This window comes from Diadema setosum, chromosome 14 (assembly GCF_964275005.1).
Source record: "Diadema setosum chromosome 14, eeDiaSeto1, whole genome shotgun sequence".
NCBI lineage: Eukaryota > Metazoa > Echinodermata > Echinoidea > Diadematoida > Diadematidae > Diadema > Diadema setosum.
In genome coordinates, this window is record NC_092698.1 from 26,995,764 (window position 1) to 27,011,298 (window position 15,535).

The 15,535-nt window shown below is 38.2% G+C and overlaps 1 protein-coding gene across 4 annotated transcripts in view; it reads right to left on the reverse strand.

The window, feature by feature from the left end:
* The window catches only part of LOC140237771 (signal transducer and activator of transcription 5A-like), a 74,624-nt gene extending 59,492 nt beyond the window's left edge, over positions 1–15,132 (reverse strand). For all 4 annotated transcript variants that reach the window (XM_072317703.1, XM_072317705.1, XM_072317704.1 and 1 more), the window contains exon 1: positions 14,953–15,132. The gene's annotated coding sequence lies outside the window, so the exon portion shown is untranslated. The remainder of the gene's footprint in view (positions 1–14,952) is intronic.
* Positions 15,133–15,535: the final 403 nt, after the last annotated feature.

Below are 15,535 nucleotides of genomic sequence, written 5' to 3' on the forward strand. Positions count from 1 at the left end.
TGACATTTATTATTTTGGAATTTGAGTGGTTGTTTTCGTGTAGTCATGGACGTGAACACAGCTAGGTCTAACGACTAGAGAATGGTGAAGGGCAAGGCCTCCTTTTGTACCCCCAGAAAAATCCATTTAGCACCAAAAAAATATTTGTTTTTCCCACAATGTTAAAGATGTAAACCACAGATGCGAGGCCTACAATGTACACTAAACTCTATAGTACGGTGAAAATCCATCCATTACACTAATAGGTACATCGTACGTAGGTTAGGTAGGTAGGTAAAATAAAATGTCAGGGAGAATTTCCAAAATTCATAACTACCAGTAGAAGAAATGTAAGGAGCTATAGTTAAGTTCATACAACACTTTCAGAATATTGTTCAATTGGTAGAAGTTGTAATGGATTAGTCCACAGTACGGGAAATGTTGAGTGGTTTAAATACAGACCATGGACTAAATCTACAAATGTAGGCGACATTTGGGGATTCAGGTCAATGGGCCTGCCTCTGTAATCAAGTGTTTTGTAGTGTCAGCTATCATCATTAAGTGGTTTACAGACAGCAGAAATGCACATACATGTATGCACAGATAATGGCAGGATACCTGCCAGGTGCTTTGACCACAGATTAGTGAATGAAATCAGAGTAGAATGACACACATGAACAAAACAGTTGGAATCGGGTGAGTTTACCATATCAAAGCCCTGAATTTGGAACAGTTTGCAATAAGATCTACAAAAATGTCATGCATTTAGCTATTTTACGAGAAAATTAGAACTCCTTCTCTTAGATAAATAGTAACAGTAATAATAATAATAATAATAATAATAATAACAACAACAATAATAATGACAAGATATGAAAGTCGTCACTGAAGACGAGTTAGGTGATACGCTGGGGGGTCATCAGATATCGGTCACGGGTGATCGACAACGAAAATGATGTTAAATAGTGACTTGAAGTTATATTGAGAAACATTCGTGAAGTCCAGTTCTTTATACAGTCCTACATAATTCAGATCAAACTGTTTCTGTCATGCAACCAAGTGGAAATTTCATGCGTGTGTCGGCGTGTGCAAGTAAGATGATTAGACAGGCTATGTAACAGAATATTTACCAATAGGTCTGCAAAATGTAAAAAAAAAAAAAAAACAACACGGACATCAAACATGGCAATAAAGTCTTTAAAGAGTCACCTTCACTTGAACATTTGTATTTTCAAATATGAACTTTGACCATTTCATTGTATTTGAATAACCAAGAGGGCTATGTCTCATCTCGTCGTCATTATGATCAGTTTGACAAACTCTATAAGCCTGCAAAACTTTGCAGCAGTCGAAGCAATGTATCTCCAACACAAAACAAAGGGATATTGTGTGTGTGTGTGTGTGTGTGTGCGTTTGTGTGTGTGCGTATGGGTGCGTTTACATGAGAACGTGATTTCTACATGGACGAAGGTGTAATTACTCCATTGAAGAAAAAAAAGTAAAAGATAGAAGTATTTTGTTTCATGTTCTTGTGGGGGTTCGAACCCGCACGTGTGCAACCTCACGTCTCTGGCGCCAAAGACGTCGCCTTTAACCTCTCAGCTATACGTCCCGACGAGAAAATATGAGGAACGTAAGCTTACAATATGTGAAAGATAAATCAGGAATCGTTTCGTCCACATTCCATTCTCATCTTCAGTTTTAAGCTGTCAAATTGTCAACCTGATGAGGAGATTTGAAAAAAATAAAATGCAAGATTACTGCAGCTTATTGTCTCAGCTACAACATACTTAAGTTTCAGAGGAAATGGAGCAAAATCAGCTGAGGTAAAGGTGCTTGAACGTTTTTAAGTTAATGCATGGTTTAAAAAAGAATCACCTCCCACAGACTTAACATAAACTTGACTGATTTTGAGTCTTTGCCTTTAATCACAATTTCCAGTATGATAACGTCATCAAATTGCAGAACAATGACATGGACTTGAAAGAGAAATGTTCAAAGTACAACATATCCGAATTTGGGATAATACTGAGCTAAAACAACAGAGATACCAGCAAATGAATGTCAGAGACAGTACCTCAAAAAAATAAATTCCACTTTTTTTTATTTCAGATGACGATATGATGACGTCGAGTTTTCCTCGAAATATTGATACTTGAAATGTTATTCACAAGTCATATGCTTTTGTAATATGCAATAAAAACATAGGGTTGCTGGACATTTTCAGGAGCTATGACGAAATAAACAAAGACATGTTTTTTCACTATATTTGCACATAGATGCTCGAGCGGAATTTTAACTTTGATGCCAGTGCATTCCTTTGTTATAGGTCAAAACTGATCGGAAATCAATGGATATTGTTACTTAATGCATCAGGAATCCAAATCAGTCGAAAAAAAGTGCATTTTCATGTTGCTTACGCGCTGTGCGCGCGAAAACATGCGGACGGACGCGCATGCGCGGAATTTTTTGAAACGCTTAAAATTGTCTGAAACTTCGAGAAAACCGGTCGGGAAGTAGTTTTGAGCATTTTAAATTTTTGACGCGTGCCTATGTGCACGTCATGGTGACCTGGGTAATTAGCATAGTACAGAGATATTGTCATGAGATTTGATGACTGAAAATTTCATGTTAATTGTTCCAGTCATTATTGAGATATTTTGTTCACAAAATTCGTCAGAAAGAAATGGGAATTTCAAGCAAACACAATAGGTGATACGCCGTTAGTGTATCACCTAATAATGATGATAATAATGATACAGGTGTATCATCATTTCCGACATCATATAAAGACTACTCCTATCTTCCACGCAAATGGCCTGAATGAAAATGCTTCTTTTCAGTCAATACAAGGTCTGACAGTAAACCGAAGTGTGTAATCTGCTGGATTTCATTATTAATATTATGCACTTTTGCACTGCTATCCTGCAATCAGAAACTAAGAGCACAAGCTTGGAAACAAGTTGTTAGGGAAACTCAGGATGTTGTTAACAGTAGCAAGTACTTCGTCACGTGGGTTTGTGTCTTCGAAGTGCCCTAGGCTATGCTACAATGTACCGCTTGAATTCATTGCAGACCTGTTCCTTGTTAGCTTTATTCTTATAGCCCCAGTAGTGTGGGAATACCATGCAATGGAAAGGCTGGTCCGACTTGGATTGAAATTCGGGAATCCCCGTAACGAATCGTGTACAGCTTTATCACTAATCTCCACATACACTATTGTGCACACACAGGCGCAGAATCTCGATGGCAGTCAAAGTTTACAGATGAGCGTATTTGCGAACAGGTAATTCTAATGTATTTTGGCAGGCCTTGTCATCAAGGGCAAATAATCGGAAACAGATATGAACTGAACTGCATTTGCACGCATCATACAGAGAAAAGAACAGAAGACAAAACATGATGTATGTTATCACTTATTCCAACATTTCCTCCCCTTCCAAATTAACTGAAAAATAATAGTACAAAGACTTGGCCTTTTGTTTTTCATCAGAAATTCTTTTCATATATCTCCCCTCTAAAAATAAAAAAGAGAAACATAAAAGAATGTGAGAACATTTTTGTAGAAGACAGCAAAAATACAGAACCAATTTTTATGACAATTCTTTTTCATAGATGTTTAAGCGAGCAATATGTATAGTACATTAGTCAGTACATCAAATACTACATGTATGCAGCTCCTACAAAAGAGCCTATATTTGTATGGTGTACATGTATGTGAACAAACATACACAAGTAACCTACAGATAACACTTTACTGTAAACATTGAAATGCATCATTTGTAGGTGAGCTTCTCCCTCATTTAATGAAGACATTTTGCAAACAGAAATGATGAAGAAATCCATTAGGCACTCGTTGTACATCACGATCACGCACCGGTCGGCCAGTGATCACACACAACTGATATTAAACATGTGTGAGGAAGGAGGAATGCAGAGTAGGAAACGGCCCACTGCTACCCTGCACAAGTTCACCCAGCCATGCCCCACGAGGCACAGTGTAATCATTTCACTCACTCACCACACACTCTTCACGTCCTACTGTATAACTATAACAGAGTGTGCACAGGGCGTGCAGCTCCACAACACAGCAAGCCATCATATTTAACTGCAAAAGGCGTAAAGCATCCAAATATGCAGAAATACCAAGAGACTTGATGATGCTTTTAAACTTCAGTGAAAAACATTACGGTAGCCAGAGTAATCCACATTAGGCACCATATACTGTAATTTTGTACCAGCATCCCCGGAGAGCGAAGATGAACCATTTTTGCAGTGCCTTCCTTTTCCTTAGGCTGTCTAATGAAGTTCTATGGTTGTAAAATTCAAAGGAAAATAGCATGCACAATTTGAAAGTTCACTATCAGCATCTACATTGTACATACCAGCACCTATATATACACCACTGTATCACATGCCAAGACTGGGTCACATATGATGCAATGAGTTGTTGAATGCATGTCATGTCAAATATTATACATTGTATACTGTACCCTGGTATGCCCCTCAAACCTAGCATAAAGCCAATATTTGGTATTTGTGTGAAAAGATAGTTAAAATCATTCACTCCTGTGATGTAGCATGCATTTGTTAAATGTTCACCACAGTGTCAAATGCAATTGACTAAATTCAGCAAAGCAAGAAGCAAATTCAACATTTCACATGATGGTTGCAGAAAATATCCCTGCTCACTTTGTACAACGTACATTGTACAACTTACAAGCTATTTCCAATACTGGAACTCATGTTCATAATGTGTATTGGACAATCACACTATAATGACCATAATGGACAGTGTACCGCAATATGAAAGACACTTGCCATACTACAGGCCTAACTGGTACTAAACGGACATCAATGTACGGATGTACAGTACAATGCTTTGCGGATACAACCCTTATACACAGGAGTCAAAATTGGATTTTCTTTCCCCCCCCCCCCCCCCCCCCGCCATTCAAAACTACATGTATGCATGAAAATGTGAACTACCAGTATATACTAACACAACTTTACATCTTGAGTTGTAGGCCTACATCATTACCAACAAGACCAACTAGAAAAACTAAAAGTAGAAACCTTTGATTTATTGAATAGCCATTGGGCGAAAGACAAAATATAATATATGTATAGACATCAACTTTCAAAGAGCAATCAGTAACATTAACATACGCTATACATTTTGTCGTTTTTTGTTTTTCTTTTTCAAATTTGCAAGTCACATGCTATTCACAAATTTGACAACACAGGAAAAAATATCAACTCTATTCACTCCTTATTCGCAAAAACAAATAAAAAATGAAGACTTGCTACATGTAAATATGACAGCCACCAGTCTAGACAAAAGGCATGTGATACACACTATCTGTTATTCCTTCTGTGCTTCATTCTTTTTTGAAGAAAAAAGCGTGGTTTCTTGATGAACAATTACATAACATTGGCAAATCAGAATTGCGCATTGAAATTATTACAATTTCCGATATTCCAAATTCCAAAATTTTTCTAATTCTATGCTAACTGAAAGGGTTTTAAAATTATTCCTAAAAGGAAAAGAAGTGTGAATTCTTGTCAGATTAGAAGGTAAAGGTGTATATAAAGCACAAGAAGATTCAAAGGAAAGGAAAATAAGAAGTATCAAATTATAAGGTACAGGTAAATTACATCTAGGAAATCATGTCATGTCTATCAAATGGGAAATTTACACAAGAATGTGCAGGGTGACCCTCAGCACACAGAAATGAGCAGTTAAAATGAATTGACAAATTCGCCTGAGAACTATATTTAACATCGACCAAGCGACCAAAACAACACGCTCCAGTGGAGACTTTATTCTCGGTCAACGCCATACCCTGTCACAATGACGGCAGGTCTCTAAAATCAATTGGAAAGTGGACTTTCAAACAATTGCAATCAATGGAGATAGGAATAAACAATCGACTGCCCATATATGCTGAATTGATTAAGCTATCGTGTAGAGGAGTCCAGAGACTTTTAATCACCAATTTGCAGGTTAAAAGCAAGTAATCAGTCAAACTTTCAAAGGTTGTTTGTTACCTATGTATTTCAAGAAAAGCAAACCATTTTGGAGGCAAGTTTGCAAATGACGTAAATCCGCTTAATCTCAATTATCATTGGATACTGATAATTTGCAAGCAAACATAATCAATAGGTGAGAACCAAACTGAATTTGGGGAAATTATCTGTGAGGACATTGATTGCTGCTCAACCCCCATGCTCCCTCACTTTCATCTGCATGCCAGCTCTCTTCTTGGTCTATCCCCAACTCTTACAATTGTTGGGGCTGAGTATATTTTTCTTTATTCAACTATATGCTTTAACACTGAATACCAAGTGTAAGTAAAACTTCAGCCAATCTGAAGGATCTTATACAAATGTAGATATGTAGAAGATACAATGTATATTTAATGGTTTCTTCAAATCAGTCTTGCAGAACTCCCCATTCCCCATATTTGGGGAATGAGATCTATTAACTTATCACTCATGAGGGTTGTTGTCAACATGCCCCAAACAACAAAATGAATTATTGTATACTGATGATACTGACAACAATTTTTTTTTCTAATTGCAAAATATTACAATTGATATTTTGGGAAGATATGATGCAATGCCAGTATTAAGAGAGCTATATAAAAAAAAAAACCTTGGACATCCTCACCACCAGCAAAAATAATCCACATCCTTGTATCAAATTCTGTTGACTTAAAACCATCTGAAATCACTTTATTTCCACACGCGGAACTCGTTCGATAAACCTAATACTTGGAAATGGTTACCTTTCTGAACAAAAAAAAAAAACCACAGCCCTCTGTAGAAACCAGCATCTAATCCCATCAAAAAGTCAACTGTTTGTAAATCTTACAAAATTTTGTTTCTGTTGCCGTCTGTCATGAATGTACATGCAGCATGCCTATACCAGAATAGTCAGCAACAGTCAAACTGGGAAATTTACATTTTATCTACTTCTCTGTATTTCTAGGCATTACGGTACACTTTTGAAGCACATCGGGAAGTGGTCCACTTTGAGCTCAATATTCCATATTAGCACACTTTGGGAGCGTTCGAGCACTACTTTGGTACAGGTATGTTATGGTACACTTTAGGACAGCGTTTGCATGCACCCCTACGTCCACAAATTTGCAAGTCCTCATACAAATGTACATTGTATCATACTAGGTCACGATGCCAATGTTGTGCAAACATGTACTGTGAAAGTGGAAATGTTTGCGGTGTTGAAATTTTTGCACATTTCATGCAACCAGAAACCAGCGCAAAGATATTTAATAAGCAAACAAATATTGTTGCTTGCTGGATGTTCGAGTAGTTCAAATCTTGATTCCATGGACTTCAAAAAACATGAAATTTATCTTATCTGGCTGAAAAATTACTCACACGAAAATATTCACTTTTACAGTAGTGATGCAAACACACTAGCAAGGTTCCATTTCTTGGAGGATGTAAAATCAATGTTAAATCATAAAAATTCATAGTGCATTTTCATGGAGTATGTACTAATAAGGGATTTGAAATGACTGCACAGTACTGGTTGAGGTGGGGATTCATGTTCTGAAAATTCCTAAGTGAGATAATGAGAAACCTCTTATGAAATATGAAAGAGCATGTAATTTTAAGAAAGGATTCAATGTTTATTTGATGAAAATTGGTTTTCAAATGGGTGAGATATCCAAAAAATGTGATAATAATAAAAGGTGACAGGCCATGCCTTTTATTTGGATCTCTTTGTTTCACCTTGTTTTTGGATATCTCATCCATTTCAAAACCGATTTTCATCAAATAAACTTTTGATACCCCTTAGAATTGCATGCTCTTTGACATCTCATAGAGTGGTTTCTGAATATCCCACAAAACGTTATAAGCTAAATCCTCACCTCAATCAGAACTGTACACACCCTTTAAGGCATGCATTTTGAAATCTGTAACAAATATGATTTTCAGCATATAATTTTGAACGGTAGAGGGAGAATTGCAGATATGTAAAAAAAAACACACACACACACTAATGCTGTACATAGCAGATTGGGAAAGCAAAAACTGCATGTAACTTTGCCAATTTTCAATATATTGGGCTGATTTTTACCACTGTTTTTCTCATTTAATGGCCTTTCTAACGATATCAAATGTATAGGGATGCTGAAAATACAGAAATTCAAAACTTGCAGAACTGACTAAGCCTTACTACATGTAGCTTGTCTAGACAGTGCAAAGTACACAAGTGTAGTTAATAACCCACAAGACTACTACAAGATCTCCTATACTACAAATGTACTACTACACTAGTATGAAGTAGGCCACAAAGTTTACATACAATGTAGTATTGACCGAGAAATAAGTCATAATCGTCATGGAAACCATACACATACATTCCATGTCCATGGAGACCACATCTGGCTTCATGAAATTCCAGGCCAGGCTCTGCCCTGGAGGAGAGCCATTAAAGTAAACAAATGTTAAGGGAAAAAAAATATCAACTCCTAACAGATTTTTCTGTCCAGAGTACCAAGCCATCCAAAATCTGACAGCCTGCCAGAATCTGACTGCCTATTACTACATCACAAGCCAGTAAGTTTCTATTGTGACAACACACAGAAATCACATCATTTCACACACTGGCATTGTCATTCACCACAGGAAAGTCCCTTTATAGTCACCTCCTATTAAAAACCCATCAAATATCTCAAATATCGCCATCAGGATTGCAAAATTGGCAACATGTTTCCCAAGCAAACAGGACTTAAGTCCAGTGTTAAGAATAAGCATTGCTGAAAAAGTGCTAAATATCAAGAAATGTGCCCTTCTGGGGCAAGTTTTGTTGTTGTTATGGTGCAATATGGTGCAATTAACTCACTGATAAAGAGGCCAAAGCTTTTGAATTTGTAATGGTTATCGAAACACTGTGCAGAGGGAAGGACAAAAAAATCTTGAAAGTTCACCTTCTCGTATCTCCCTTATTTTAGCACCAAATCCCTTGACACTTCACATATGGATATATCATCCTTCATATGATATTTGGGCAAAAATGCTGATGTATCTTTCGAGATATGTGTGTTTTTCTGCTTGAGTCGACTGTGGGAAAGGGTTACGATTTTTTCTGGCGCATACTGTAGTCTGCCCCTGCATGAATATGCATTTGATTAACATATTGCTAGTCTGCATACACCAGATTCACTACCTTCGAAGTTTCGTGTTTGCGCAATTAGTTGTTAGGTGAAAATAAGATAAAAAAGACAACCCAATTTAAGAGAAAATACTGGACATGCACAACTAGATCATCCTCCTGCGCATGCGTTCTCTACTGGTCAGTGCATGCTTAGCCAATCAGCGGTGTCAGGTTTGGGGCAATGTGACAGGGTTCAGTTTTCGGTCCACAGGGTGGTGAGTGGGCGAGACAGGAACCCTGCAATGTGCTTCAACTGTTTCATGCAGCACGAAAACCAATACATAGGACTGCGTACTGCTTACGCTATGGATTTTACGTGGGTCACAAGTGACAGTAATCTAGATTTTTTTCTGGACATATCCGTGCACCAAATGATACAGAAAAGATATTTGGAACACAGTATGGATATACTACCATAAGTCATACATATGAAAGTTTCATTTTTTGGGCAATGAAGGAAAATGTGAAAAAATAACATTTGTTTTGAGACCAAATTTTCTGTTTTGGAAGCTAAGTTTCGACATTATTTTCACGGGTTTATCCTCAATAAAACCCAAAATAACTAACATTGCGAGTTAGAGAACAGTTTCTTCAATTTGCTGTATAGATTTAATCGTTTGATGGCTTCTGAGGTGAGATACTGCGATTGTCCTGCAACACTTCCCCAGCGGTTTTGCGTACACAAGCTGTCTACTTTATGCAAATGAGGCTTCAAGGTCATATGCTTTTGGCGAGTTCATTGTACCGTATCGGCGTGCCTGACAAATCTGGGGTGCGTCAGGCCAAAAGCCAATGCTCTGTGTATTTAGGGTAATAACCTTGCAAGATAGGGAATTTGTGTGTACAGTTGAACCTCTCGTATCCGCCAAGTCGGGACCGGGGCTCGTCCGAATAAGGGATTTGGCCGGATACGGGAGACTCAATGCTTTATACATGTAGAGTCTACACATGTGCTGATGTACCCCATTGTAGTACCACATGTAGTAATGTGTATACTGCAACCTTTTCATTGTTACACACAGTAACAGACCCCAAAATAGAGGTTCGTGTTTGCAAGAATGAAATCATTTTCTTTTATAAATTCTTGGGATGATTTACCTAAATAATTATTAAGAAATGTATCCGTTGGGAATCCCCCTTTCCTCCCGTAATTATAAAAAAAAGATTAAAAAAATCACGGCGAGATTGCGTCCGGATAATAGAGAGATCCGGATAAAGGGAGGCCGGATAATAGAGGTTCAACTGCATGTGTGTGTGTGTGTGTGTGTGTGTGTGTGTGTGTGCGTGTGCGTGTGTGTGTGTGTGTGTGCGTGCGTGTGACTGATATGATATAGCATGTGGTATTAGTAGTAACATATTTTATTATTTCTTTAGTATTCAAGTTGTTTGTAGTGTTACTTTGTGTTTACTTTACAGCTTTACAAGAAACATTTATTTAAAAAAAAAGAATTTGATGAATCGGAATCTCTTTGAACTGAGAAATGAGTGACAACAGTGCAAAGAAATGTGATCTACACCGTGCAGAGAAGTGTAAGTTCAGTGTGCATACGCTATCCAAATCTTCCTTTTGGGTAAGTTGTATATTGTGTAGGTCAATATTGAAATCACCCATGAAAGTTAAATTCATCAAGATAGTAAATATATAGGTCTGAGTAACAAACATGATGTGATGAATTCAAAATTCATACTGTTAGTCGGAATAGGGTGATCTTTCGGATCTCGACTGGTACAGCCCTGTCATGACTTCTGTACAGCGACAAGGCTGTGTATAGTCAACAGTCCCCTGCCCTGTCTTGTAGGACATCAGGAGGACCTTCAGAGGACATGCCAGATGAAAACAAGCATTTCAGTCCCCTGTTCGTCTAGCATGAGGTCGGCACATGTTTCTATGGAAACCAGTGGGCGGGCATTTCTCCTCCAGAGAGATGGCAGTTTCTTTTGCGCACTAGACAAAAAGATCAGTCTGTATTAATTGTCTCGGATATTGTCCTGCAGAGACTAGTCTGGCTTCACAGAATCCCCTCCTACATTATACAGACCATAAAGGCTGTAGTATAAACGATACTGTAAGGGGAATGCCCCAGCATGGAAACCGATTTGCCAACGATAAGTTGTCATCAAGAGCATAGGAAATGATCTACAAATGTAGAAGCACATGCACGGCGTGCACTTCTATATTCTTTGCTTATCACTGTGTGTTTACTGTTATTGTGTAATTAGTGTGTCGATGAGCTGGTGCAATGTAGTAGCTGTGTCTTTTTCAATGAAAATTCCACCCAAATCTTTGATATTCAAACAGCTGGTGAGCACATTGTATTTATGAGATCTTAATTTCACTATCTAAGCTTAGATTTGCTGATCTAAGACAATGAATTCAGTATAAACAAGGCTGAGGTACCTCACCCAGGTTTTGTCCATAGAGAGAGCGATTAAAGGACAAGTCCACCTTCATACACATGTGGATTGAGTGAAGGCAACAATGTTAGTAGAACACATCAGTGAAAGTTTGGGGAAAATCCAACAATCTGTTCAAAAGTTATGAATTTTTAAAATATCTGTGCAATCACTGCTGGGGGAGAAGACTACTACAGTGTATGATGTCACATGCGTACAACAATATAAGGAAAATAATAAGATAATTTCACAAAACTTGACTTTTTGAATAAAGTGCAAAATTTAATGACTTGTTACTGACTTATGTTAGGGGTAATATTATTCCCCCTGACTTCTGAAAGAGAGAAGTCGAGTGTTCTTTTATTATGTGAGAAAAGTGAGAATATCTTGAATTTTCTTTATACTTTCTTTATATAGTTGTACTCATATGACATCACAAGCTATAGTAGTCTTCTCATCCAGCCATGCCTAAGCAGAAACTTCAAAAATGCATAACATTTGAACGGAATGTCCGATTTTCCTCAAACTCTCATTGATGTGTTCCACTAATATTGCTGCATTCACTCAACCCACATGTTTATGAAGGTGAACTTGTCCTTTAAGCATCCCCAACAGCGATGTACATGACATAGTATTAAAGTCTACTACTCATCGACGACCTACTTTTAGATTGACCACCTTCACGCAATGGCTTTCTTGCATTCAAAATTACGCATGGGACAGGGCACAACATGCTGGAATGTTTGAACATTTGAAATCAAGAGAAATGAGGAGGGTACAGGTACTGTTGATAACCTGGGGAAACATGAGGAAGAAGAATCAAAGAAAATAAACATTAAAAGTTTATACACAGGTCGTTAAAATGATGGGTTTGCACCAGCGCAAAGTAAAAAAAAATGTCACCTGTATTTCCATGGGTATTTTCTGCCATAGTGAAAGGACATTAAGGTAAAAACTGAGGAATACTTTCTAAGATACAAGGTATTTAATCAGAAAGCAGTCGATGAGTAGTAGATCCAACCATATATCACAGGCTTCTGCCTGTCTCTGGGGATAAACCATAAAAGTCAAATATTTTTAATAAAACTCCTCCAGAAAGACAGATTTTTCCATCTACGAGAACACATACAAATGTACAATGTTGTGCACACCCCGCCACAAACAGTGCAGGTCTCTGGAAGTGTGCGCCCCGTTCATGATAAATAGAGTCCCCTCATCTAGCATAAGTTTAGAACAACCTTCGCACATTGTACCATAGATCATTAGACTTCCGCCAGACTGACCCCAGACTTGTGCTTTGTGCTGCATGCTGTGACCGTTTAAATCTAATATATTGTACAGTCCCAATCATCCGACTTGAGGTAAACACAGCACAATTTTCGGAGGTTGTCTTGGTTGTGTCATGTTTTGGAGGACTTTGGTAGACTTCTATTAGGGTATTGGTCTCAAATCTTTTCAAGAATTTCATGTCTAGAAGAACTAGGCCTAGATCTAGAATCATCACGGTCATACGTTACTGTGACCAGCCCGACTGTGTAGACTCTACAAGGAGCACCCACTGACCATTTTACAGTCAATATACAGAGTAGTTGACTGCACATGCAAAAGAACAATCTGTCTCTTGTCATCCTGGATATCTTCTGCAGAGACCACATCTAGCATCTGGCTTCACAGAATCCCCTTACAGAGGATACTAGATCTAGATCTATAGCCATAAAAGTTTGTTTACAAAAAAAAAAATAAAAAAAAACTCCTCTGGACAGATAGATTTTTCTGTCTAAAGAGAGTAGGCACCTAGAAAGGGTGCATTCTGAAAATCTTCCCACACTTGTAACGCTAAGTCAGAAAGTTAGGAAGTGCCTAGGAAAGACAGAATTCCTATTCAGAAATTTCTTCCTTGGAACTTTGTAATGCAAATTTGATATTAATAAGCCATCCGTGTCCCCGCCCACATCCTTTCTTAAGCCAATACGAAATGCTGTAACGTTACAAGAACCAACCAATGCAATGACAATCGCATAGGCCCTATTAGATTCTATTATGACGTAGGGTTAAATACAAGTGTGTGCATCATGTCCCCTTTCTCTAGCCTGACCAGACCGCTGTGCAAACAGCGGTCTGACATGTACTAGTGTTTAAACGTTGTAAACGACCATCGCTTTTGACGGCAAGACCACAAAAATGTCTTTTATTTTGTTTGATTTTAACAGTAATACCACCCACCTATATCGTATTTTGCTGATGGTTGAGTTAAATTTGGTGTTTTGTTGGTATCCAAACCTTATTGTTGAATTTTTCGGAGTAGATTGTACGATGATTCACAAAATCAACGAACTACCACGAACGCTCAACCCGAGGTACCGAGGTAGCATTTTACGAACGCCCGTGCGTTTCTTGTGTTACGTAAAGCTTGTCGTCTTCTACGTATATGTATTTCCGCGCGTGCTGCTCTCATGATTTGACGTCACTTCCGCTCCGACTAGCTCATCCACTTCCGCTCCGACTAGCTATGTTGTAGTATAGGAGAGTGACTGCTATTCAATAACACGCAGAAGATGAGGAGTGAAGCAATACGGACGCTTACAGACCTGATTTTAAGGACGGATTTCGTTGGGTTTTTGAAGAAATTCAAAAAAAAATATGCATACCGATTATTGAATGATTATCATAGATTACGGGGCGGAAGACAAACGGCGGAAGACAAAACACCTTTATATTCCTTATATTTTAGTTTCCCACGATAAATAAAGATATTCATGAAGGAAACGTACACCCACCGCTGAAAATAACAACGTCTGCGAAGGAGTAGAGGTGCAGCCGCTGTCGCTTTGCGACAGCGGCTGCGTGTAGTTACCTTTCTCATGCCCATATTACACAATAAAGTAAATTTACATATTGCACACATTGAATAACAAGCACCTCGTTAAGTATCACAATGTTTAATAGCTTGCTAGATCTGTTAAGTTACAATAACAACAACCTACGTACTTAGGACAGGGGTGGGATGGGGCTTTCCTATATCTTCCTAAAATTCTTTCCAAAGTGCATTCTAACATTTATAGAATACCAACTTTTTCCAAAGTCGGAAATTTGCATATCTCATCCTCATTTGAATATCTTCCTATGTTTCTTCCTAAATAAGTTTATGAAAAAAAAAGTTAGGAATTCAATAATGTAGAATCTAGACAGTGCAGTGACCAGTGTAACGGTTAGACTCTACTAGCCTAGGCCACCTAACGTTTACATGAACATCCCATGAATATGATGAACAAAAAGCTTACCTGGACTGTTGACAAGGCTCTAAATCATAACACTAAACAGCATTCATTTCTACATTAGTAAATTAACCAGCTTGTGCAAACCAGATAACATCCGCAAATACTTACTTTCCTCGCGAAGAACAGCACTTCTCAGGTCTTCTTTCAACAAGCAGCAGAATGTGTTACTATTCATTCATGTCACGCTGGGTGTATAGTTCTAACTGTTAAATGCCATTCACAAAGTTTGCTGCAATTTCCATGAAAACAACTCGCTTCGCGGAAAGGTGTTTTGTCTTCCGCCGTTGACCGTCGGCCGTAAGCAGCTAGCAGTCACACAAATTGCACACACACTCGAGGAGAATTGAACGTTCCAACCACAAGACACACAGATAGACTAGACACGCGCAACGCCTACTATCATGGTGATACGTGAGGCTGAGGCAAGCCCTGGCGAGAAGTCGTGTGGTGGTGGAATGGGGCTATATCCTCCGTACACACAGCCAGAGCATTCAACCTACACTCACAAAGTCTACGAACGGATGAGCTAACCGAAGTACGCAACTACTAGTACCCGTGCTTGTACAATATTTATCAGATCATCTGATTGGCTACACCGTCCGGTGAGTTCCCTTGCTAAGCCAATAACTACTCTCCTTTGACAATCAGGATAGCAGTATTAAAAGCCATGTGTGCAATACGAACTTTGTGA